The 25568-nt window shown below is 41.6% G+C and overlaps 1 long non-coding RNA gene across 2 annotated transcripts in view; it reads left to right on the top strand.

Annotated features, from left to right (window-relative positions):
- Nucleotides 1-25568, top strand: part of LOC146398595 (uncharacterized) — a 256858-nt gene that overhangs the window by 31926 nt on the left and 199364 nt on the right. The gene's annotated exons all lie outside the window — the stretch shown is intronic.

The following is a 25568-nucleotide window of genomic DNA, read 5'->3' on the forward strand; positions in this document are numbered from 1 at the left end:
GGGTTACTGAAGCTAGTTTTGGTATATGAGGGCAAGCAAGGTATGGTTAAATGAAACTTTGGTCGTTAATTTTTTGTAACTATAGAGTGAGTGTGATTAAGGAGTAGGGGGCAATTGCAATTATTTGGGGGGAATCAAAGAATGTATAAATGCAAACAGTCTGATTTTGTTTGTGGATTCTATGAAATTTCAAGGTAGTCATTCTTCTTTTGACCTAAGGACCATAAGCAGCTTTGTGGACCCCGTGTTATGTCCCCTTGTCCAAATTGTAACCCCTTCATGGTGACGTGGAGTTTCTGATAAGAGCTCTAAGTAACTTGAACATATGGTAAGAATCACATTGGCGCTGGCTTCAGAGTCCTAGTTTTGTAGGTCTAGATGAATAACATCTTTGATAGAGTAAGCTGAAAAATCCATTTAAAAGTGAAATGTACTTATTTTAAAAGTAAAATGCCTTTTAAACAAGCAGAATCTTCAGCTCTAGATCTTAAATGAAATTTGGGCATAAACAAAGGCTGAATTTCACCCTGATTCACTGATAATCTAAGTTACCAAAACAGGATGCTGATTGTTAATGTTGTTTTATTTCTGTTGTAGGATCACCTCTACTTTGTATTATTATGGAAAGATGGGGAGGTCTCTGAGACGTATCAATAGTCAGAGGATTTTGCAGTAGGCTTTTAACTGTCTCCTCGCTTCTCTTTTTGTTCTGTACGATTTATACACACATTGCCATTGGAAGAATTTGTTTAAGCCATTTGAATCTTAAAGAAAAAGTGCTAATTCTGTAGCTTGGACTAAAAGCTATTCCCAGTCCAATCCCAACCAGCCATTTTGATCTTACATCACCACCTTCAAACACAAACACACGCACACACACACACACACACGCACGCACACGCACGTACGCGTGCACCCGCTTACCTAGTATTTGCTATTCCTTTCTTTGCATATGCTCTTGACTGTCTTTTCTACCTCTGTAATCTCAAGATCCAGATTAAATATCACTTTGTCTTTAAAGCTATATCAAACCTACTTCCTATAGTTGCTCCTTCCTCTGTGCTTTCAAAGCACATGATAAATTCATTATTTTATGGAATTTACCAATTACAGTCTAGTAATCCATAAACAACACATTGCAATACAGTGAAAACCCTCAAAGAGCAGCTGCACAGGGATTAACTGCCCCCGCCCCTCAGGTTTACTGTCATGCTTTCGTCATTTCCTACCTTGCTTCTAATTGGTTCTTGGGTGGAAAAAGAATGGACTTGCTGTCCGTGGGTCTTAGATTTAAGTAAATAATGGAGAAGATGAAGAGGACCAGGAGTAAATAACAGCAAGGAGACAGGGAGTTTCTACAACCCGAAGGTGGTCTCTCTGGGCCTGCTGTTTTCAAGTCATCTGGATCTAGGGGGTGCACCGAAAACAGGTGTATGTAAATCGGAGATTGCCAGTATAAAAAACATATTCTGCCTAAATCAGACCCGGATTAGTTTAAACATGTGAAAAAAGAAGAACTTTCCTCAAGTGTTAACATTTCTATAAAACTCGTATTTATCATTTATCCCATTTTAATATAACCGTTGGAAACACAATTAAATGTTTATGCTAAAGTATTATTTTTAAAAAGTTCAGTTTTTACTTAAAATTTGGAAAAGTTTAATAATCTGCTAACCATAATTTTAGAAGGAGCTATTCAAGGCTCTAGACTAGTCTAGTAACAACAGTACCAGTAGCCATTTATTCAGTGTCTGTTAAATCCCAAGAACTGTGAGGAATGCCTCACAACTGTATTTTATTTTATATGTTTTGTTTTATTTAATCCACACAAAGCTAAGTATCAGCATTGCCATTTTATAGAACAGACAACTAATGCCCCAAGAGATCCAATAACCTGTTCAGTGTCACCCAGTTTGTGACTGTGTCTGCTGAATTAGAATTCCCATCTTTCTGCCCCCAAAGCACATGCCTTTTCTGTCATGTACCACACTGCCTCCCAAAATAATTTCTGAAGATTAACATCTTCGAGGAAATAAAGAGCGTCTCAAAAACCAGACCTGCAAACTAACACCTACAGCTCAACAACAAAATCTCCTGGTTAAGAGAAATGTACTTAAATTAATTTGGCGTCCCTACAAACATGCCTACCACATGCAGTGACTTATGAAAACATTCAAAATGATCAAATACAGTTATCTTCGAGTTTTCTATCACTGCCCAGCCCAACATGAGGTGCTGTGCCACTGGGCCAAGGGCACCACGTAAGACTTGTGACCTACATACAACCTTGTTTGTCTGTGGCCCTGTCCCACACTTCATTCTTCTCTCTGCTTCTCTCAGCTTCCTCTTTTCTTTTCTTTTCTTTTTTTTCTTTCATCTTTTGTCTTATTGGGGCTGCACCTGCGGCATATGGAGGTTCCCAGGCTAGGGGTCCAATCGGAGCTGTCACTGCCAGCCTACATCACAGCCACAATGACGCCAGATCTGAGTCGGGTGTGCAACCTACACCACAGCTCACGGCAATACCTGATCCTTAATCCACTGAGCGAGGCCAGGGGTCAAACCCGCAACCTCATGTTTCCTAGTCAGATTCGTTTCCACTGCTATATTTTGGCTCTCTGTTTCTGACCCTGTGTCTGCTCACAGCATTCCATGCTGTCTTCTTCACTCTACTCTCTGCCTTACCCGGGATTCTCTCTCTGCTGCAAACAGTCTGTGTGATTCTGTTGACAGGGGTATAGCCTCTAGGTTGGCGAGGCAGACCCTATGGCCTTGACAGATGCTCCCATCATGGTGTTTATCCAAGAGTGGTTTGAAGACCACGTCTGTGAAGATTGCATTGGGAGGGAAGCTTGTGAAATATCTGAGGGGACCGAATCAGGACCTCTGGGGTCTGGGGCCCTGCAGTCTGCACTTTAACAAGCTTTTTCTTTGATTTTTGGGGACCAGTATTCTATAGGTGCTTTCTTAGGTTGGATGTGATCCCTAGGGTTTCCGGTCCTTGCTGTCATCCTCCGCATTGACGTCCTTGCATGTAAGGGCTCCCTGGCCTGACGTGACTTTACCGTTGCTCTCTTCCATGAGTGTGGTTAACTGTGGGTTGTTTATATTGCTTAGGCCTTTTAGAAAATCATATCCTGGGAGTGATTGCCTGCCTTTTGTAATCAGAAATGTAATTTTCCCTTTACTTCATATATAACCTGTTTCCCCAAAGCCTCATCTCTTTGTGGGTACAGATAAAGCCACTTAATGTTTATAACCCAAATTTCACTGACTCATGCCCATTCTGACATAATAAAGGCCCTCCATTTCCTGTGGAATTTTCCCTGAGTGTTTCTGGAAAGTCCTGGGAGGGGCCTCCCAGGTGCTGTCAACCTTGCTTCTGTGTGCCATGCAGCTGCTTGATGTGTGTGTCACTTTTGGAGACATTTAGGCTATGAGTCACCCATGAGTCCAAGGCTGATGGGCTCCCTGTTCTCCAAAGACCAGGACTAGGTGCTCTCTCTCTGTAATTTCAGAGCTGCAAACGCTCGGGGAACTGAGGGTGATGCCACTGTGACCGGGTGGGAGTCATTCTGTGTTTGGCGTAGAAGCGTGAGGATGCTCTTGGCTCTGACTCTGTGTTGTAGTTCTTCCAGCTAAGCAACACTACCACTCCCCTAGGTCTCCAAAGTACTTTTCATTCCGTTTTTCCAACATCCCAAATACTAGTCTCTGAATTTTCAGTCTGATCACTTCCTTAGATGCCCACAAATAAACTGTATCCCTTAAACAAAACCACTGTGAAAGATCTGCACCTTACCTATCCCTTCACCAGTTCATCTCACGTGCTCTTCCGTATCTGAGTCTCTGAAGCTCTTGTAAGCTTAGTGGAAATTCTTCTCTCTCAGCACTCACAGCTGTTAAGTTCCTGACTCGAGTGATTCCAGTTTTAGAGTTACTAAAGAGAATCCCTTGGGAAGAGGTTGAAACAAACTTTAAAATGTAGGCTAAGCTATGACAGAGTGAGAGAATGCAACAGAACAGATTACTGAAAAATTCTTTGTTTTTTCAAAAAGGACATCTGATATTTAATTTGTAGAATCTGAAAGCGAAGAGAGAAGCAGAGAATTGAACCGCATGTGAGATTTAGCATCCAAATGGAACAGTCTCCCCTACCTTCCTCCTCCTCTACCACACAAGGCCAGCTGTCACCGAAAGCTGTTTCCAAACCAATTACCATTCCTTTATCGGAAAGAAGGATAAAATCTTAACAAAGGGACAGACGATTGGATGCTGTTGGTTCTTCTGATTCTGGAACTGCTTTAGAAAGGAAGTTGCATCTTTGCAGAATTATTATTATCAATCAGCCTTTATTGCTTCAGCTTTCTTTATTGCATCCTAACACACCAAGTAATGAAAACATATAATAAAGAGAATAAAACACGTAATGCATCACTGTGCAGATATTGCAATCATAGCAAATCCAATGTAAATGCCCTCCAGGGAATACTTGAGCCTTCCAATACATTGCTAACAGTCTGCATGATACTACATCACGTTATTTATCTACTAAACCTGTCATTCTCTGCTAAATATCGTGCCAGCATCAACCCCAAATAGCACTACTCTTTCCCATCCTCCAAACGGAAGGCATATTTCTTTGCTGTCACTGGTTTTAATGTTTGCAAAGAGTAGCTCCAGCTCCTGAATAATTAATGCATAACGATTACTAAGCTACGGGTAGTTTACTATTCTAGCCCCTCTGGTCTTTGCAGTGTTGCTTGCTTTAATATGCACTTCGAATGGGAACCAAGAGGTAGTAAAAGTCATTAAGACGGCATGGAGCTCAGTCAATAATGATTTACAGAGTTGACGCATCCCGGGTTTTTCATTCATGGCTCTCAAGCCCCATCTGCTGCTCATGTTCTTTCTTGGCCTCCCTTTTGCAAAAGCTTCTGATGGAAGGTTTCTGCTCTGTTTACACTTACTTAAAAGAATCGACACTCAAGAGTTCAGGTCAAGTACACATTTCCTCTGTGGTATTTCCAACTCTAGAAGAACACTGGCAATGACTAAAGACACTTGGAACATTGCTGCCAAAAATATACACGCCAAGCAGCTGCCTGATCTCGTATGGTATGGACGCTTAGTAAATATTAAATAATGGTAAGTGTTATAAGAGTGATTCACCCAGAGGACTGTAGAAGGAGCTTCTTCAAAGCTTGCTGGGAGGGTTTTAAAGAGAAGGAGCAGGAACATTCACATGGTGAGAGTGGCAGAGTAGTAACGTCAAGATGGACACTGCTATTTGCTGCTCAAGGTTTCTTCTCAAGGACATTCCTACAGATTAACTCAGTGATTCCCGGTGTAAGCTGTGCTGTCCCAAAGGGCAGAGCTGGGTCCTTTTAGGGGCCTTGGCTGTGAGCCAGAATGATCTAGTATTCCAGGAATATCTAATGAGAACCCATGACTGTGGCAGAGCACATTCCCCTTAGGCTTATATTAGAGTGAGAACGAGTTCCTTCTAGAAAGTCATTGACTCAAATTTTATTCTCCTTGGTACCTGGTCTGGGGTTGAGCATATATTATACAATAGAAAACTGGCTAATATATTTGTGGGATGGTGATAAGTAAAAGAATATATTGTAAACACGATGCCATACCAGCCAAATAGAGGGCTCAGTTATGTGTGTGTGTATATATATATACACACACATATTTATATATACATATAAATATAAGCATAAACATATATAAACATATCTATCTGTATCTATATCTCTCTATCTATTGGTTGCTCAGTGTTTTCCCTCTCTAAAATATTATGCCATTTACCTTTTTTTTTTGTCTCTTAAATATCTCCATTACTTTTTTTTTTAACATTTTAGAAATAAATATATAAATGCTTTGAGTCTTGGCTTTGTAGATTGAAAAAAAAAAATACCTGAGTTTACTTATGGTAGGAGATATTGTTAATTCTTTGAGATGGTTCAGAAAAGGTCTTTGACTAAGTAGGCCCTGGTGACCTACACGTTAGCATAAATCTAAAAGGTCAGCCTTGCTGTTGCCGCCTCACCCAGCAGACCAAACCTTATGTACTATAATTGGTGCTTTGCCCTTTCCAGCTCTTAGGTGTTTCCAGGCCTGGCACTGGGTTAAGTGGAAGGGACCCTTGTCATTGGCAGAGTAAATGGAAGGGAGGCTAAACGCAGGCATTGCTCCCTGCCTGCGATTGTTTTGCTAATGAATCATTTGTCAGAGAGGGATGAGGTGTAAGAGAAGTAGCTGTAATGTGATGTTAGAAGCCCCACAGTATGATGTATGATTAAATAACACACCGGATATCAAAATCTCGGGGTACTTCGGAGAAATAGAAGATGCTGACCACAAATCAGCATCACTTTCTGTGACAGATTCCCCACAGAGGACCCCCACTGGGTCGGGTTCTTCCATAGCCTCTGGTGTGTGATGGACACACTCTTAGTTTGATGGATTGGCTGCTGATTGCCGTAATGGAGGGGGCAGGAGTGAGAGGAGTCGGGGAATTTCAGGGGAGAGCACAGAGCACTTGGCTTTGGTCCTTGGGCTCTCCCTACCCCATTGCCCTCTCCTTCCAGATGTCAGGGCCCCAGCCTTTCCAGGTGTTTGTGGTTACCTGTTGTGAGTGACCCAACCCATCGAAAGAAGGGGAGAGGAGGTGGCTGTCCACTTGAGATAGGCTTAAGGGAACAGAGAAAAGGTCAAACTATTTTAACTGCTGCTCGGCAGCCCGTGGGGAGCACCCAGACTGCTCGGCCTGAGGGCTGGCTCTGCCAAGCTCCCAGGGAGCAAAGGACTCTCGATCGTCCTCCGTTCATCCCTAGTCTCTCCTCACTCCTTCCCAGCCGTGAAATTGTTTCCTGGACTGAATGACATAGGACACCAAAGATCCTCTATTTTTCCAAATTTGTATTATTGGGTACCTGCACTTCAGCTTGTCAAACAGGACAAAAATATTTGACTCCATTTTCCTCTCTCCTTTGCTTCTTTTTTTTTCCCTCTATTTATTTAGGTGTAGTTGATTTACAATGTTGTATTATTTCTGTTGTACAGCACAATGATTCAGTTATACATATATATGTATATTCTTTTTTTTTTTTGTCTTTTTGCCTTTTCTAGGGCTGCTCCCACGGCATATGGAGGTTCCCAGGCTAGGGGTCTACTGGAGCTGTAGCTGCCAGCCTACACCACAGCCACAGCAACGCAGGATCTGAGCCGCGTCTGCAACCTACACCACAGTTCACAGCAACGCCAGATCCTTAACCCACTGAGCAAGGCCAGGGATCGAACCCACAACCTCATGGTTCCTAGTTGGATTTGTTAACCACTGAACCACGACGGGAACTCCTATATATTCTTTTTTATATTCTTTTCTATTATGGTCCCTCTTCGGATATTGAATCTAGTTCTCCATGCTGTACGGGAAGACCCTGCTGCTTACCCATCCCGTGTTTACTAGTTTGCATCTCCTAACCTCACACTCATTCCTTCCTCCCCTGCCTCCCCTCCTCCTTGGCAACCACAAGTCTCTCCTTCGTATCTGTGAGTCTGTTTCTGTTTCATAGGTAGGTTCATTTGTGTCATTGTAGAGTCCACATATAAGTGATGTCATATGGTATTTGTCTTTCTCTTTTTGCCTTACTTTACTTAGTAGGATCATCTCTTGTTCCGTCCATGGTTGCTGCGAATGGCATTCCTCTGCTTTCATACTCCTGTCTAAGGCAGCAGGTGATTCATAGCGCCCTGCTTGAGTCAGGAGAGACACCTTGTGGAACATTCAAAGAAATTCTGGGGAGGGGCAGAGTTGATATGGGAAGAGGAATGAACACAATTAAAACTTCAAAAATATCATTCTGCCCAATTTATTATTAGATATGCAAATAACCTTGGGTAAGTTATTTACCCTCCTCTCTGTACCTTCATGTTTTTCATTTGGAATGGGTATAACAATTGCATCTAATTCCTAAGGTTGTGAGTATTGAAAGTGTGTGTATGTGTATGTGTATTTCAATATGCAGGCCATATAAAGAAATGTTCCACATAAAGAAGTCAACCACTCTTACCACACTGGAGGGCTGAAAATCTAATGATGCTTCCTCAAGCTCCTGGTTGTAGTCTGAGATGGGGTCATGTTCTGAGCATCCCTGACAAGTGATACAGGGAAACAGCTTTGGGCTTTAAAGTAGAGGCCCTTGATTTGAATCTTGGCCGAACCTCTTACTATTATTTGACTTTAGGCCAGTTATCCAATATGTATGTTTCTTGTGCTATAACAACATACCATAGGCTCTGTGGTTGAAAGCAACCAAAATTTATTCTTCTAAAGTTCTGCAGGCTAAACGTCCAGAATCAGTTCCACTGGCTCCACATCAAGGCGTCAACAGGACTGGACTCCCCTGGGAACTCTAAGGAATTATCTGTTCCTTGCCCTTTTGGCTTCTGATGGCTGCTGGTATTTCTTGGCTTATGGCTTCATCACTGTAATCTCTGTCTCTCTGGTCACATGCTTCCTCGTGTGTGTGTGTGTGTGTGTGTGTGTGTGTGTGCACGCGCGTGCACGTGTGTGTGTGTGTGTGCTCATGTGAAATCTCCCCCTGCTTTCCTGTTACGAGGACTCTTGTGATTACATTTAGGGGTCACTGGATAACCCAGTATAATCAATCTCAAAATCCTTAATTTAATGATCCCTGCAAAGATCCTTTTTCCTTATAAGGTAACATGTATGGGTTCCAAGGATTTGGACTTACTATTAGAATATTATTATCATATAATATTATAATGTATATTAGTAATAATATATAATAATATAATATCATTATAATATTATAATATTATTTGGCCTTCGACACCGGATTTATTTTAGCCCCAGTTATTTCGCTTGTAAAGTGGGAATAATAATGCCTAACTCACAGGTTACTGTGAAGATTAATTCAATAAGGTATGCAAAAATGCTTTACTAATATGTTATACAGTAGTTGATAAGACCTCTTCAAAATTCCGTTTAGACTAATATTGCTAATGTGCATCCTGTGGCCAGGTGCAGTGTGCACCCTGTTTTCTGAAATGGGGTTAGGATAGCTTGAAGTAGAAAATCATAAAAAGTCATTTGTTTCTGTTCAGTTCACACATTACAGGCCTGCTCTTTGCTAGACACTCTTCTGAGGACAGAGATTGTAAGGGGAAAAAAAGAAAGCCTGGATCCTGAGGAATTCCATTCCTGATCTGTTCCATTTAGGGTGCACAGGCACATAAAGTGACAATGGATGTCCTCCCGGGATGAGCCGAGGGCGCTGGGCTGCAGGGTGAGTGTGGAGGCGGCCAGGGAAGGCTTCGCATCTGCATGGTGGGGGCGTTGGGGAAGCTCTACTTGCTTGTGGGTCTGACCCTTCTCACTTGCTTTGTTGTTACAAGTTCAACAGGTCATTGCTATGCCCTGTGGAGTGAAATAGATGACGATATTGTGGAATGAGTTAAAAACATGGATTTTCCTGCTTTAACACTTCTCCTAAGCTTGAAGGTCGCTGAGAATTGTATCAGGGAGATGCTTTTCAGTTTAGCACAGAGCCCAGGAGGACTTTAGTCTTTTCCTCCCACTTCCCAACTGAAACATGCCTGAATATTTAATAGTCAAACAAAATAAATGATGAAATGCCCCGTGACAGCTGGTGGGTTTGATGGAGCTGGCCCTGAAAATAGATTTGTAATTCTGTCGTGCTGATGGGAAAGAAGATGTTGATCAGTGTGTTCCCAATTCATTATCATGCTCGTGAGGGCTGCTGCCTCGTGATTTCCTGTCCGATCCCTTGTTCAGTCTGCAGTGGAGGGAGACGTGGGGATGTGTCATTTGCACCTATTGGGAATAAATGTTGTCTTCTCTTCCAAATGTATTGTTCTGGCCCTCTAAGTAATTACTATATGAGAGCTAACAATTGTAGTTCCAGTTTTAGAGAAGCTGATAAATTATAGGGATCCTATTTGGAGAGACAGGGCATATTTATCAAAAGATAACAATTCCCAGTAGCATATTCCAAAGAAGCAAATGAAGAGCTCATGCAAGGAGTTTTGGAAGAGGCTTGGTATTGGGGGAAGACTCCACTGAAGAGGTTGGTCCAGAGCTGAACTTGTGAGTGTTGGCAGTTAGGAGGGATTTGGAAAGGGCTTCCTAGAGACAGAAAGAGTGGTACTAGCGAGGGACAGAGGCAGGAATGTGCTGATGTGCTTTGGGGACAGGATTTATACACTATCCATGTGGATAAAGTAGTATTATTAGAGCCACATGATTGTGAAATAAAAGTCTGGATGGGGAGGTTCAGTCTAGAGCCATTCATTCCTTCATTCATCAACTACTTATTGAGAATATGCTATGGACTACCCTTGATAGAGTAATGGATTTTGTATGTTGCAGTGTTGGTAATGAGAAACTAAGAAGATTTTTCGAGCATTGCAGTAAAGTAAAATCATGTAAAATCATGGAGTGAACTGAAAATCATGACCTGAGAAGATTCCTTTGGGTACCTTAAGAGAGGTGGCTGGAATGGGAGATATTGAAAATAGAGAGAAGAGTTAGGGAACAGTTGCAGGGGAGGGACTTAGATAAGAGGTAGCAGAAGGAATCAATACAAGAGGTATTACTGGGGAAGACTGGCTATTCTTCTGTGTTTCCCTAACACTTTGCAGAAAAGTGTTGTTTGCTGACACATCTCTTCCCTACTAGACTGAGCACCTCAACAAAGGTCGCTTACTGTGTCTTTACAGCCCCAAGGTTTGTGCCTGGTAAGTTCTCAACAAACTTATGTTGACTTTCTGATGATTAAAAATGGATTGAGGAGTTCCCATCGTGGCACAGCGGAAACAAATCCAACTAGGAACCATGAGGTTGTGGGTTTGATCCCTGGCCTCACTCAGTGGGTTAAGGATCCAGCGTCGCCATGAGCTGTGGTGTAGGTCACAGACGTGGCTCAGATCCTGTGTGGCTGTGGCTGTGGTGTAGGCTGGCAGCTATAGCTCCGATTTGACCCCTAGCCTGGGGACTTCCATATGCCATGGGTGCAGCCCTAAAAAGACAAAAGACAAAAAAAAAAAAAAATGGATTGAACATGAGCAATGAGAAGAGCGGAAAAGACTCAAATTCTCAGAACAGGGGAGGCTTATTCATTGTCAATAGGAAAAGAGATAGTCACAGCAGAGCCACCACTTCCAGAAGATTCTGTGCTGCTCTTATTGATCGGGCATTTGTGACATTGAGGTGAAAATGAGACATTAGGACTGATTTAAGTTTCTAGACAACATTTTAGGAAGAGAAACAAAGGGGCATGCTTTCTAAGAGAGTGTTTCAGAATCTTGGGTAGGAGGGGGATAAGGAATATAGTTTGAAAAAGCCTATTCTTTGCTCTCACAACCTGATTTTAGACTTGGGAAAAATACAAATTATAGAAAGGAACTTAAATATTTGCTTATCAACAGGGGAATTAATTTTAAAAGATAAATACACTTTGACAAAAAGTCTAGCCAGAGACCCTTTCTAACACCTTTAAAATCATACTTTACTAGACAATCTTCTCAGCAGGAAGGCTGTGCAGCAGGCAAAGAGGGAATCTTTCACCCCATTTTTTAAGTGTCACACACCAAAAACTCTGAATAAATTGGTGTCCATTGTAAATAATTCAATCACACAATACAAACAATGTAGAAATGTTTGCCCCCTTGAAAGTGCCTTTCACAGACATCCATATCACTTTATTTTTTTAAATGTTTTTGTTATAGTTGATTTACAGTGTTCTGTCAATTTCTACTATACAGCAAAGTAACCCCCACTTATTTTTTCTCATATTATCTTCCATCATGTTCTACCAGGTGATTGGACATAGTTCCCTGTGCTACACAGCAATTTCTGTCCATTCTTCATTTCTTATCCATTCTAAATGTAACAGTTTTCATTTACCAACCCCAAACTCCCAGTCCATTCCTACTCCCTCCCCCTCTTCCTTGGCAGCCACCAGTCTGCTCTCCACCTCTGGGAGTCTGTTTCTGTTCATGTAGATAGGGTCATCTGTGACTTAGATTCCACATATAAGTGATATCATATGGTATCTGTCTTTCTCTTTCTGACTTACTTCATTTAGTATGAGAATCTCTAGTTGCATCCATCTTGCTGCAGGTGGCATTATTTTGTTCTTTTTTGAGGCTGAGCAATATTCCACTGTGTGTACATACCACATCTTCTTAGTCCATTCATCTGTCAATGGGTGTTTAGGTTGTTTCCATGTCTTGGCTATTGTGAATAGTGCTGCATTGAATATATGGTACCTGTATCTTTTTGAATGAAATTTGTCTGGCAAATCTCTTTCATTATAAGCAACCATTTATATAAGTCTGGTTTGATTTCATGCGTATTTTTTAAATCTACACACACATAACACATACAGGGATTTTTAAAAAACACATAAGTAAGGTCATACTATAATATTTGTTTCAGGGTATCTTTTTTTTTTCTTTAACATCTATGATCAATTTTGGTGTGTCCACATACATAAATTAGCTTCATGCTTTTAATGGTTGCATAGTATTCCATTGAATAATAATGGTTAACATTATTTAAGTATTTGTTATATGTTAAGAATGTGCTAAGCATTTAACATGATTATCTCATTAATAGTTATTCCAAACCTAAGGGGTGGGCACTCTTTTTTTTCTTTTTAGGGCCACACCTGTGGCATATGGAAGTTTCTAGGCTAGGGGTCAAATCAGAGCTGCAGTTGCCTGCCTACACCACAGCCACAGCATTGTGGGATCCGAGCTGCATCTGTGACCTACGCTGAAGCTTGCAGCAACTGCCAGATTCTTAACCCACTGAGTGAGGCCAGGGATCTTACTGGAATCCTCATGGATCTCGTTGGGTTCATTACCACTGAGCTGCTATGGGAACCCTGAGAGTAGGAATTTTAAATAGGGTGTTCAGGTAAGGCCTTTTTGAGAAGGTAATATTTGAGCAAACACCTGAAGGAGGTAAGCAAGAGCATTAGCTTCGTCAGAATCTAAGAGAAGAATATTCAAGGCAGAGGGAACAAGAGGAGCGGAGACTTTGGAGTACCTGTCATGACTCAGCGGTGAACAAACCCGACTAGAATCCATGAGGACATGGGTTCAATCCCTGGCCTTGCTCAGTGGGTTAAGGATCTGGCATTGCCGTGGCTGTGGTGTAGGTCACAGATGTGGCTCCGGTCCTGCTTCCCGTGGCTCTGGTGTAGGCCAGCACCTGTAGCTCTGATTGGACTCCTAGCCTGGAAACCTCCATATGCCACATGTGCGGCCCTAAAAAGACAAAAAGACAAAAAAAAAAAAAAAAAAAAGAAGAAGAGCAGAGGCTTTGAGAAGCAGCCAGGGGTCCAGAGTGGTTGGAGAGGATGAATAAGGGGACTATGGTAGAAGATCATGTTAAAGAGGAACAGGCTGTTGGATGACAGAGATCTTAGGGGTCTTTGGTATAAAGATTTGGGTTGGAAAGTTCTCGAAAGGCTTTGAGCAGGGAAGGGGCAAAACATTGTTGTTTGTCACTGTGGGTGTGATAGACCCTCACTGTGGATTACGATGCAGCGATTTGATAGAGCAGACGTGAAGATAACGGTTCCTTTTGGGTAAAGGAAAAGCTAAAAAACAAAAAGAGTAGAATGAACCATACGGCCAGTACCATTTATGGAAGTTTAGAATATATCATCATAAAGTAGTCCACGCCTCTTTTCAAATGCTCTTGAAGGAATGCTCTTTAAATATTGCACGTTGAAGGAAGGTGTGGAAAGTGAGCATGCGAAGGAATACATGAATAATAAAAATTTGAAATGTTGCAAAATAGAGAGATTAAGCGTCCTCCCCCCAACAGCCATGCCAACTCGTGCCAATGCTTTTGTTAGCATAATTGCTCTGTTAAAAAATTTAGCGCTGCTGACTCTCCTGGATCCTGTAGATATTGAATTATCAAATGTCTCCTCCTTAGTAATTGCAATGATGAGAGAATTATTGCTTGGTGGTTGTGGTTACTCCTCAGGAGATGTAGCTGAATTATAAATATCAGCGAGCCCTGGAAGAAGGAGCCAAGCTATTTTGCTTTTACATCGGGACTCTCTAGGAAGGATGTCTTCACTCGTAGATCATATGGTGACATCACTTTGACCAACATGTTCTCTCTACCAGCCATTTCTCTCTGTCTCCTGGGAGCCTAGATGGTCGTCTGTTCTGAGAGAGATGATGTAGTATTGGCCCAAAATCTTTCTGAAATGGAAGAGTCTCTTCTAGGTAGGATTAAACAATTTTAAATGGAAATGGGGGAAAGAGCCCTGTGTTGGATAGTCACTGTGAGGAAGCTGAAATTTTAATTTTTTTCATTTTTGACTCCTTTAAGCTGCCTGAGCTGCTTTTAGTCATCACTCTTTAGAGTGTCCTAGGTCCATGTTACTGCCGCCCAGCAAAAGATGGCCTCCACGGGGTGTCAACATAAAATAACTTTGTTTCTTCCTGTGACCCTTCAACTCACTGTGCTAATTTAAGTCTCACAGATTTTTCCAGTAACTCTTAGATTATTGAAAGTCCTCAATCACTTCAAGTCATAATAATCATCTCAGTTCAGCAGTTTAAGGTATAGCCCGTTTTCATAATAAAAAGTCCGAACTTCATTTAAAGTTTGAGAGTCTACCCTCCCCCAACTTATTACTGCTGCTTTGGGCTGCAAAGCTAAGGAGAGTCGGGAGGAGGGCATGTCAGTTTCTATATTTTGCACTTTGTGCTGAATCATCATGCATACCCTTCACTCCACCCCACTTAGTTGCCTTTGTCTACCCCAGGGTTGATGCTGGGGGCAGGGAAAAGAAGAGATAGGAAAGTTCTTCCTTCAGAGAAAAAGATGTTATCTGGCATTGAAGATAATCCCCATGACATTTCAAATTTACAGGACATAGAAATAAAAAAAATTCTGAGAATACTGACGGTGGCACAAGGGGATCCTTGGTGTGTTTGGAGCACTGGTATGCAGGTTCAATCCCTGGCCCAGCACAGTGGGTTAAGGACTCGGCATTGCTGCCACAGTGGCATAGGTTGCAGCTGTGGCTTGAATCTGATCCCTGGCCTGGAACTCTGTATGCCATAGGGTGGCCAAGAAAGAAAGAATGAAAAAAAAAAAAAAAAGAGTTCCCATTTGGCTTAGGGAGTTAAGAACCTGACATAGTGTCTGAGAGGATGCAGGTTTGATCCCTGGTCTCACTCCGTGGGTTAAAGATCCAGTATTGAACCAAACTGCAGTGTAGGTTGCAGATGTGGCTCAGAAATGGTGTTGCTATAGCTCTGGGATAGTCTGGCAGCTGCAGTTCTGATTCGACCTTTGGCCCAGGAACTTCCATATACCACAGGTAAGGCTGTAAAAAAAAGAAAAAAAATTCTCCAAAGATTTTTTTTGTTTGTTTGTGAAGTGAATATAATATTGTTGCCAAATACTGAAAAAGGTTGGGCAAAAACAAAGGTACAGATTTTCATTTTAATACTGAAAGGATTATCATAAATAAAATGGATATTAAATAGAATCCAGCAATACCTTAGAAGGTACTACACCATGACTATGTGAAATGTATTTGGGTGATTTGGTATAAAAAAGTACATCATAATGTATTTAATCATATTACTAATTGTACATTGGAAAAATATAACAATTTTTATAGATACTAAAAAAGACATTTGATAAAGTTTGACAAATATTCAAAAGTTAAACACAAATATATAGATTCTTCTTTAATGTGATAAAAAATGCTCATCTCAATCTGAAAAACATCATCATACTGAGTGGACAAACTCTAGAAATAATATGTCCATTAAAGTCAGAAACAAGAGAGAGAGGATTAAGATGGTGGAATAGAAGGACTGGAGCTCAACTTTTCTCCTATAAACAACAAAATTCACAACTAAAGGCTGAGCAATCTCCACCCAGATAGACCAGAAACCTTAAAAAATATACCGTACTCCAGAAGAAAAAGAGGAGGGCACATCAAGAGGTAGGAGGGGCAATTTCACGATATAAACAACCCCATACCTCCCGGGTGGGAAGCTCCACAGACCGAAAACTAACTGGTTCACAGAGACTCACCTACAGGAGTGAGAGTTATGAGCCAGATCTCCTAGTGCAGGGATCTGGCACTGGGAGAAAGAGCCCCTGGAGCATCTGGCATTGAAGGCCAGTGGGGCTTGTGCTCAGGAGCTCCACAGGACTGGGGGAAACAGAGACCCCATTCTTAAAAGGCACACACAGACCTTCACGTGCACTGGGTCCCAGGGCAGAGCGAGGTCTCCATAGAAATCTGGGTCAAACCTGGCTGCAGTTCTTGGAGGACATCCTGGGAAAACTGGGGTGAATGTGGCTTCGTGTGAGGGAGGGACATTGAAAGCAAAGCTCTCAGGAATATTCAGCAGTGTGGCTTTCCCTAGAGGTGGCCATTTTAGGACAATCTGGCCCCACCTGTCAGTCAGCTGCTGAGAAGCCCCAGGGCAAACAACCACCCAGCTGGGATCACAGCCCCGCCCCTCAGGAAACAGGCTACCTAAAGACCCCTCAAGCACACAGCTGCCTCTAATCCCATCCAGAGACTAAGCCCACCCACCAGAGGGATCAGAATCGGCTCCACCTACCAGGGGGCAGGCATCAGCCCCTCCCATCAGGAAGCCTACAGCAAGCCCCCATACTGACTTCAGCCACAAGGGGGGCAGACACCAGAAGTAAGAGAGGCTACAACTCTAGTATCTGTAAAAGGCCACCACACCAAAAACCTACAAAAATGAAAAGACAGAGAACTATAACTCAGATGAGGGAGAAAGGAGAAACCCCAGAAAATCAGCTAAGCGAGGAGGAGATTCTTAGCCTCCAGGAAAATGACTTTAGCCTGTTGATGCTGAAGATGATGCAAGACACTGGAAATAAACTGGAGGCAAAGATGGATAACTTACAGGAAACACTGACCAAAGAGATACAAGATATAAAACTTAAACAAGAAGAGATGCAAAATACAATAACTGAAATAAAAAATTCCCTAGAAGCAGCTAACAGCAGAATACAGGAGGCAGAAGAACAAATAAGCGAGGTGGAAATTATGGATGCAGAACAGAAAACAGAAAAAAGATTGAAAACAAATGAAGGGAGTCTCAGAGAACTCTGGGACAACGTGAAACGCACCAACATCCGTATTAGAGGGGTGCCAGAAGAGAGAGAAGGAGGCAGAAAAACTATTCCAAGAGATAATAGCCAAAAACTTCCCTAACATGGGAAAGGAACCACTCACTCAAATCCAGGAAGCACAACCAGTACCATATAAAATAAACCCCAAGGAGGAATACACTGAGACACATATTAATCAAACTAACCAAAATTAAAGACAAAGAGAAAATCTTGAAAGCGGCTGGGGAAAAGAAACAAGTAACATACAAGGGAACCCCAACAAGGGTATCGGCAGATTTTTCAGCAGAAACTCTGCAGGCCAGAAGGGAGTGGCATGCATGATATACTTAATGGGATGAAAGGAAAAACCTCCAACCAAGATTACTCTACCCAGCAAGGCTCTCATTCAGATTTGAAGGGGAAAGCAAAACCTTCACAGATAAGCAAAAGTTGAGAGAATTCGGCAACACTGAGCCAGCCTTACAACAGATACTAAAGGAACTTCTCTAGGCAGAAAAGAAAAGACAGCAACAGGAAACAAAAATGCCACAAATGACAAGGCTCACCAGTAAAGGTATAAACACAGTAAAGATACGAAATCATCCATGCACAATTATACCACCAAAATCAGAAATCGTGAGAAGAGGTGGCTACAAATGCGGGACACTGGAGATGAACTTGCAGTTAAGAGAACAACAACTTGAAACAATCTCATATACGTATAGACTCTTACATCAAGACTTCAGAATAAGTGCAAACCAAAAATCTACAGTTGATACACAAACAAGGAATCTCTGGAGAAGAAATATATCTCTGGAGAAGTAAATAAGTGCATAATCCACCATGAAGGGGGGTCATTTGACATCATTCTTGGAATGCTGAAGTCTTCTTAGATCTGATTCTGATTTCCTCTCCATCAAAGAATTTATGATAATTATAATTAAATAAGGCAACTGTACAATTAAATAATACAGTTCTACAATTGTATTACTAATAACCATTTCTCTCCATGGTACAACATAAGGTCCATAGTGTGTCTTGTTTGTCACATCCCCTAGAATGGTGTAATGCCTATATTGAAGAACCAATAAGATGTAACAAATTCTGAGGACATATTTATGTAGTTACACTGTTTTTTAACCAATTTATGCATTTTATATTTTACTTATTTTCAGAGGGTGTATTATTTTTGTTATTCTTACCAGTTAAGTTATTCTTTTTATTATGCTATATAAAATATTTAATGGTATATAAGGCTTTCTTCTTTATAAATTTTAGTTGCATAATATACACAATTTTAATACAATGCTGATATTTAAAGAAAAATTGAAAAGTAATAGATAATACTAAATAGCAAAGATGCAAGCCATACAAAATGGGATAAAGTATAGAATAAATTTCCTATTTGTCTCAGCATATTTTCCATTCCCCTTCTCCAGAGGGAGTCACTTAATCTGTTTCTTAAGATCCATGGTATAATAATCTGTGTGAATGTAATTGTGTTTAAATATATGTATTTTATTCTGTAAAAAAATAAAAATTAAATTAAAAAAAAGAAACAAGAGAATGTCCACTAACACCAGTGTTATTTAACATTGTTTAGACTAATGTACTAGATGATGTTAATAGGCAAGAGAAATTCACATGGAAAAAGAGGAAGTAAAATCTCTGCATATAACATAATTTTTTTCTTTTAACAACCATACCTGCGGCTTATGGAGGTTCCCAGACCAGGAATCCGAGCTGCAGCTGCAGACCTATGCCACAGTCATGGCAGCCTGGATCCGAGCAGCATCTGCGACCTACCCTGAAGCTTGTGGCAACACTGTATCCTTCACCTACTGAGAGAGGCCAAGGATCCAACCTATATCCTCATGGAGACTGTGTTGGATTCTTAACCCACTGAGCCATGAAACAGGAACTCCCATGACATTATTTTTGAACCTGTGATACCAATGATCAATGGAAAAACTACTATTAAGAGTAAGATAATGCAGAGTTCCCATTGTGGCTCAGCAGAAACGAATCTGACTAGCATCCATGAGGATGCAGGTTTGATCCCTGGCCTTGCTCAGTGGATTAAGGATCCAGCATTGCCATGAGCTGTGGTGTAGGTCAGTGGCTACAGCTCCAATTTGAGCCCTAGCCTTGGAACCTCCATATGCTGCCTGATGTGGCCCTAAAAAGACAAAAAAAAAAAAATTCTAGAAGATTACTACTACAAAATTAATATGCGTAAATAATTTATATATATATATATATATACAGAAAAAGCCAATTAGATAATAATAGAAGATCCCATTTAAAATAGTAATAATGAGATAAATTTCCTAGAATGAACAGAAGAAATGTACAATGTCTATAAAAAGAAAACTTTATAAGACTCCTGAGGGACATAAAAATGGTGACTTGAACAGATGAAAAGGTATGCAGTATTCTTAGAGAGGAAAATATATCATAAAGCAGTTAGTAGTTGCCAAGCTATACTTTACATATAGTACAAGCTCAATGAAATGATAATAGGGGATCTTCAGAGGTAGTCAAGCTGATGTTTCTCCTCTTAAAACTTACTATTTTCCAATTCTTAATTTTAATTTTTAATCCTTTATTAGCCATTTTCTTATGATTTAACATAATTAATGATTGTTAAGATTCAGTTATACATGATATTCTGCCAACACTTCTTTTATACAGGAGACCTTTCGTCTAGGATAGTAAGTTTCCTCTCTCTCAATTTTTTGGGGGGTCTAGAAATGATTTTTCTTTTTTGTTTTGTCCTTTTAGGGCCACACCCACAGCATATGGAGGTTCCAGACTAGGGGTCTAATCGGAGCTGTTGCCGCCAGCCTCCGCCAGAGCCACAGCAACGCCAGATCCGAGCTGCATCTTTGACCTACACCACAGCTCACCGCAATGCTGGATCCTTAACCCACTGAGTGAAGCCAGGAATTGAACCCACAACCTCATGGTTCCTAGTCGGATTTGTTTCTGCTGCACCACGACAGGAACTCCAGTTTATTTTGATTTTTAAAAAATACTTGCTTAGCTGGTACCCTATTTGGCTGACAGATTTTTTTTCTTTGTATTTTGATGACATTATCATTTTATCTTCTGGTTTCCATTCTTGGTGTTGAGAGATCAGCTGTCAGATGGACCATTGCACCTGTGTAGATGATTTGTCTTCTCTCGGCTACTTTTTTAAATGTTTACTTTGTCTTTGATAATCTGATGCTAACTGATGAGTCTAGGTATAGATTTCTTTTTTTCTATTCTGTATAGGATTAGTAATATTTCCTGAACTTGAGGATCTATAGCTTTCATTAATTCTAGAAAGTTCTCACCCACTATATTTCTTCATCTCTTACCTCTTTCAAACCCTTTTTTTTTGCTTCTTTTGAAATGCCAGGTATTTTGTAGGCATGTTTTCAATCTGCGCTCCATATTTTGGACCCACTCTTATCCTCCCTATTTCTCTCTCCTTTTCTTGCTATGCTACGTTCTATTAAAAAAATTTTTTTTCCATTCTATTTCAGCACTTCAAGCACTTAGAGCAGTGGTCCATCTCACTCAGCCCTTATTTACCTATTTTCCAGGCTCTGGTTGAGGAAAGGGAACACACTATAAAAATGTATTTAGCTACCAACATGGTGGGCATTCAGCTCCAGGCTGACTTAGAGATACCCACCACGTCGGCAGACCTGCCCACAGAATTCTTGGTCCCTGGTCTACTGACCAAGGCACAGAGTTCATGTGTCCTTTAGTCTCCCATCTGGGCACTACCCGCTCACCCCCTGCTCGATGGAGTCCTGTCAAACCCAACCCCGACCCTTGGTCTCAGAACTCTTAACCTTCTCTGGGGTTCAGAAATGTCAGTGTTGTCCAATTCAGGGGTTCTTGCAACTCCTCCCTTTAAAGAAGGGTCCCAGCTTTTAATTGTTAAGATAGTAAGAAACTCTTTTGTGTGATCCCAGTCACATAGATGAAGCGACAGAGGCCTAGAGGCCAGGGCTCAAGTCGGCCAGCTGGTGAGAATCGGAGGCAGAATTTGGGTGTTGATGGCCTGGCTTCCGTCTCGGCCCCGAACCACTCTGCTGCACTGCCTGTAACACACAGGCTCCCCTCTTCTGCTCACCCCTGGGTAGACGGAAACATGTCCCAGCTCTAAAAATTACTGTGCTGCTCTTCTTTGCCTCAGGACATGGAGGGAAGAGGTATTAATCCTCAGAATTTTTCTTAATAATTCGCTGTTATATATCTAGTGAAAAGGAATATGGTTTTAAAGAAAACTGATTTCACTCTAGCTCCCTGTGTCTTAGTGTTCTCATATTAAACTGGGGATAGTCATTCAAGGATTGTTTTGCGTCTACATTTTACTTTGCTAACAGTCGGAGATGGGAGAAAGAAGGTACTCTCTAAGAAGGTGTTTGAAATCGTCAGGATAAAAAAACCCCATGTGATATTATAAGAAGAAAATTGATACACGGCAGACACCATAAGTGGTAAAACGAATTTTAACTTTGGTTCCCTAGATACTCTCTGTTCAGTTCTTAGTAAAAATATATTTCACTCCAGAAGAAAATAGGGACCGTGCCAACGGTTATTAATGCTCGCTTGCCTTTTAATTGAAGTGCACTCTTGGAAAATGTCGTATGTATCTGGGGAAATATAATGCATTCAGCATAAGAATAAATCTTTTTTGAGTGAGTTAGACCCAGGGATTTTTTTCACTTTTCAGTCATTCCACAGTCTTTCTGGTTTATCAGCTCCTTTTTCTTTGCTAAGCGGTGATGGTAATGCATACATTTGCCTTTTCCAGTAAATCATCCTTTTATAATTTGGCTTGCTTTCAATCTCAGATTCCCATCAGAAGGGTTTTACCTCGAGGCATATTGCAACCAATTTCCCCCGTAATTAATGCCATATCTGCCTGAGAGTCCATTTCAACTCCCAAATGAAAATTGATGAGGCAGCCAACCACAAATAAGGATCACATCCCACTGATTAAACTATCAGTCTAGTTTCCCAGCTATGGCATTATAGTGCTGAATCATAACCAGAGGCTGAGTTTTCTAGTCTTTTGCAATGTATATTGCTCATAGTAAGTGTCCATAAATTGCCATTAGCAGATGAAGAGAGGGATTTTATATGACCCCTATCAAATTCCACCAGAAAGACTAATGATTAAAGAGGTTTGTGTCACAGAGACTGAGACCTCATAGCACACACACACACACACACACACACAAGTGTCAGGACTTGATAAAATGAGCCACAAACTGTGATGAAAATCTCCAGGAAAAGAAAAACTACTCATAGAGGTGTTTTTCCTCATCCAGGTGGACTGTGGATGGTTGTGTCAAGTAGCTGCATGTTGCCTAGAGAGCATGGAGCCCCAATTTTCCACCCACCAGCCTTCAGTTCAAGCCTAGACTTCAGGGTGGGAGTGGAATTGGAGGTGGTGTATGAAGTTCCTCATCACCAGATTGTTAGAGTAAGAATTCATTCACTCATTCATTCCGTTCACACATTCACTCAGTATTTATTTACCACTTTTCCAGACACCAGGCGAAGAATGGGAGCACATGGTGAAAAAGACACCAGCTCTGTCCCCGTGGAGCTGATGCTCTCAGGGGCGGGGTGGTGTTACTGACCCGAATTTGGGTCTGGTTGCCTGTGCACTGTAAAGCCAATCTACTGACACCGGGCTGTGGTGAAGTGCAGCCTTTATGGCAGGACTCCAAGCAAGGAGTCTGGGTAGCTAGTGCTCCAAAGACTCAAACTCCCCGGGGGCTTTCAGGGAAAGGTTTTTAAAGACAGAGTGAGGAATCGGGCTGTGGAGTGTGTGATCAGCTCGTGGACATCCCTTCTGATTGGTCGGTCATGAGGTAACTGGGATGGACCCACTTCTGGCTCCAGCAGGACTGGGATCTGTGTGCGTGTCGTCAGGATATAGTTACCTTCTTCCACTTGGTGGGGGTTTCAGTATCTGTAAAAGAGCTCAAAGGACATGGCTCAGATATTATCTGTAGCCCATGAGGAGGACCTGAAAGTCCTCGACTCTGTTTAATGGCTAAACTATTATTATCTTGTCTTGCTTGACTGTTTTTTTTTTTTTTTTATTCCCTGCATTTTTTTCACTTCTCCAGTTAAATTATTCTTTGGCACTTGGGGAAGGCCTAGGGAGGCCTAAAGTTTTTCTACAAACAAGAGGCAAACTGAGGATGTGGTGAGGGAGGGGGCCTGTCCTGAGAAGGCCCCATAGGGTCCTGGTTGATTACAGGGCGGGGGTTGGGGGACAGAGAATTAGTCCGATTTTTCACTGCAGGGAATTAAAAGCTATGGGAGAAGTAGCATGAGGTACTAGTCAAGTCTGTAGATTTTGGGGGTGGGGGGGAGGAGAGAAAGGTGGGGGTAGAGAGGGAGAAGCCTTCCTGGAAGAAGTCACGAGAGCTCACCAGATGGGAGGAGTTAGCCTGGTTAAGAAAGAGTCAGGGCAGAGTAGGCATTCCAGGTCATGGAAGCATCTCGAGCCAGGTTTGGGATGGAAAGAGAGTGTGACCTCTTTGGTAACTGAAAAATGAATCATAGCTGGAACAAAGGTGTGAGGAGAATTTTGTGAAGCAAAAGGCAGTTAGAGGAAGGCTGTCAGATGTTCTCCCCCGAAATGTTTGATCATCATTGGGAATAGGACAGATGCGGGCGTGATCATGAAAACATGTATGTGTGTGCATATATATTTCTGTAAATTTATCTCTAGATGCATTACATATTTCAATCAGTAATGCATGCTTGTTGTTTTGGTATCCTTTTGTCATATTTTTAAGAAAGTCATTTAAAAAATTAAATTCAGGACTTCTGTAGATGTGAACCCTGTCCTCAAGGGACTGCCTGTGACACTCTCCAGCACCTACTTGATGTCCCAATTTGAAGGATCTGACTTTGGTTTATCTCACTAATATTTGTAGCTACCTCTGCGGTAGTGGCCGAGCTGAAGCAAGAAATTCCAGAGCTTTTTCCCGTAATAGAACAAGCTGTGCTCAGTGGGGACCTAAATCACATTGACTTACTAAATTAAAAAGGTTGACCTGTCTACCTTTCAAAGACACGGCCACCCTCTCCAATTTTTCAGCTGCCTACAACCACTGTACTTTGAGGGCTGTTGTAGTAGCAGTCCCGGGGAGGGACCATATGGTCTGCATGTCACATGTGCCCTGTGGAATCTGTGCATGCTCAAAAAAGGACCCTGGCTCAAAAAGATAAATTGAAAAAAAAAAACAAAAAACTCCTTGAGTCAATGGTTTAGTACTATTGGCTTTGTTTATACTTTTTAATAAGCAGATTAATTTTTTCACAATTTACTTTAGATAAGAGAACTTCTGGGAATTCCCATCGTGGCTTAGCAGAAACGAACCCAACTAGTATCCATGAGGATGCGGGTCTGATCCCTGGCCTTGCTCAGTGGGTTAAGGATCTGGTGTCGCGGTGGGCTGTGGTGTAGGTCACAGATGCTCCTCGGATCCTGTGTTTCTGTGGCTACGTTGTAGGCCAGCAGCAGCTGCAGTTCCGATTTGCTAGAGGAAACTTCCATTATGCTGTACCTGCGGCCCTAAAAAATGAAAAAGCAAAAAGAAAAAAAAAAGCTTCTTGTCTCAAAAAGATTATAATCTACCTTTATAGCTATTATAATTCTTAAAACTGAGGTGGTGATGATAATAGTAGTTATTTGTACAGTCATGTGCCCAAGACATGTCCTAAGAAAGGAACACAAACAGAATCGAATAGAGAGATTTGGGTTTGCCTGTGTTCCTGCGAAACTAGACATTTCTAAAGGTGCTTTGTGTGGGATGCTGCACTGTGTGCAGCTGTTAGCTTTTTAACTTCAAGGACATCAAAGTACTGGAAAAGATTCAAAGAAGGATAATAAGACGCTTAGGGCCTGCCTTACAGAAGTGGGCCAAATGCCTAAGACAGCAGCGCTGCTGAGTAGGCCCTTGCTGGGAAAGCCACCCTACTGGGTGCTGAGACCCCCTCCATCCCATCCAGGGGCCCAGACCATTATTCATCCCCTGGCCAGCCTGCCTTTGGAGAATAGTGAGGTGGACTGTTAACTCAGGTAGTCAGTGGAGGAGCAAGGCCTTCGATGCATTCTTCGATATGGCCATTGATTAACATCTGTGGCTTAAGGCCTCCAGGGAGTAACATCCCCACAGGCCTTGTTTACTATGGGGAGTGTACCTACGCCCAGATGGACATTAATCTCTAACCCCCTGTGACTCAGTTTACAGGAGGAAAAGGTCAAAGAAACTATGAGACTTATGGGACATTTCCATCCCTAGGACCCTATTGGACAATGACTGATATA

Source organism: Sus scrofa, chromosome 11 (genome assembly GCF_054392235.1).
Source record: "Sus scrofa isolate SSC_HxYL_T2T_F1_AM1 chromosome 11, Sscrofa_HxYL_maternal_Yorkshire_Landrace_v2.0, whole genome shotgun sequence".
NCBI lineage: Eukaryota > Metazoa > Chordata > Mammalia > Artiodactyla > Suidae > Sus > Sus scrofa.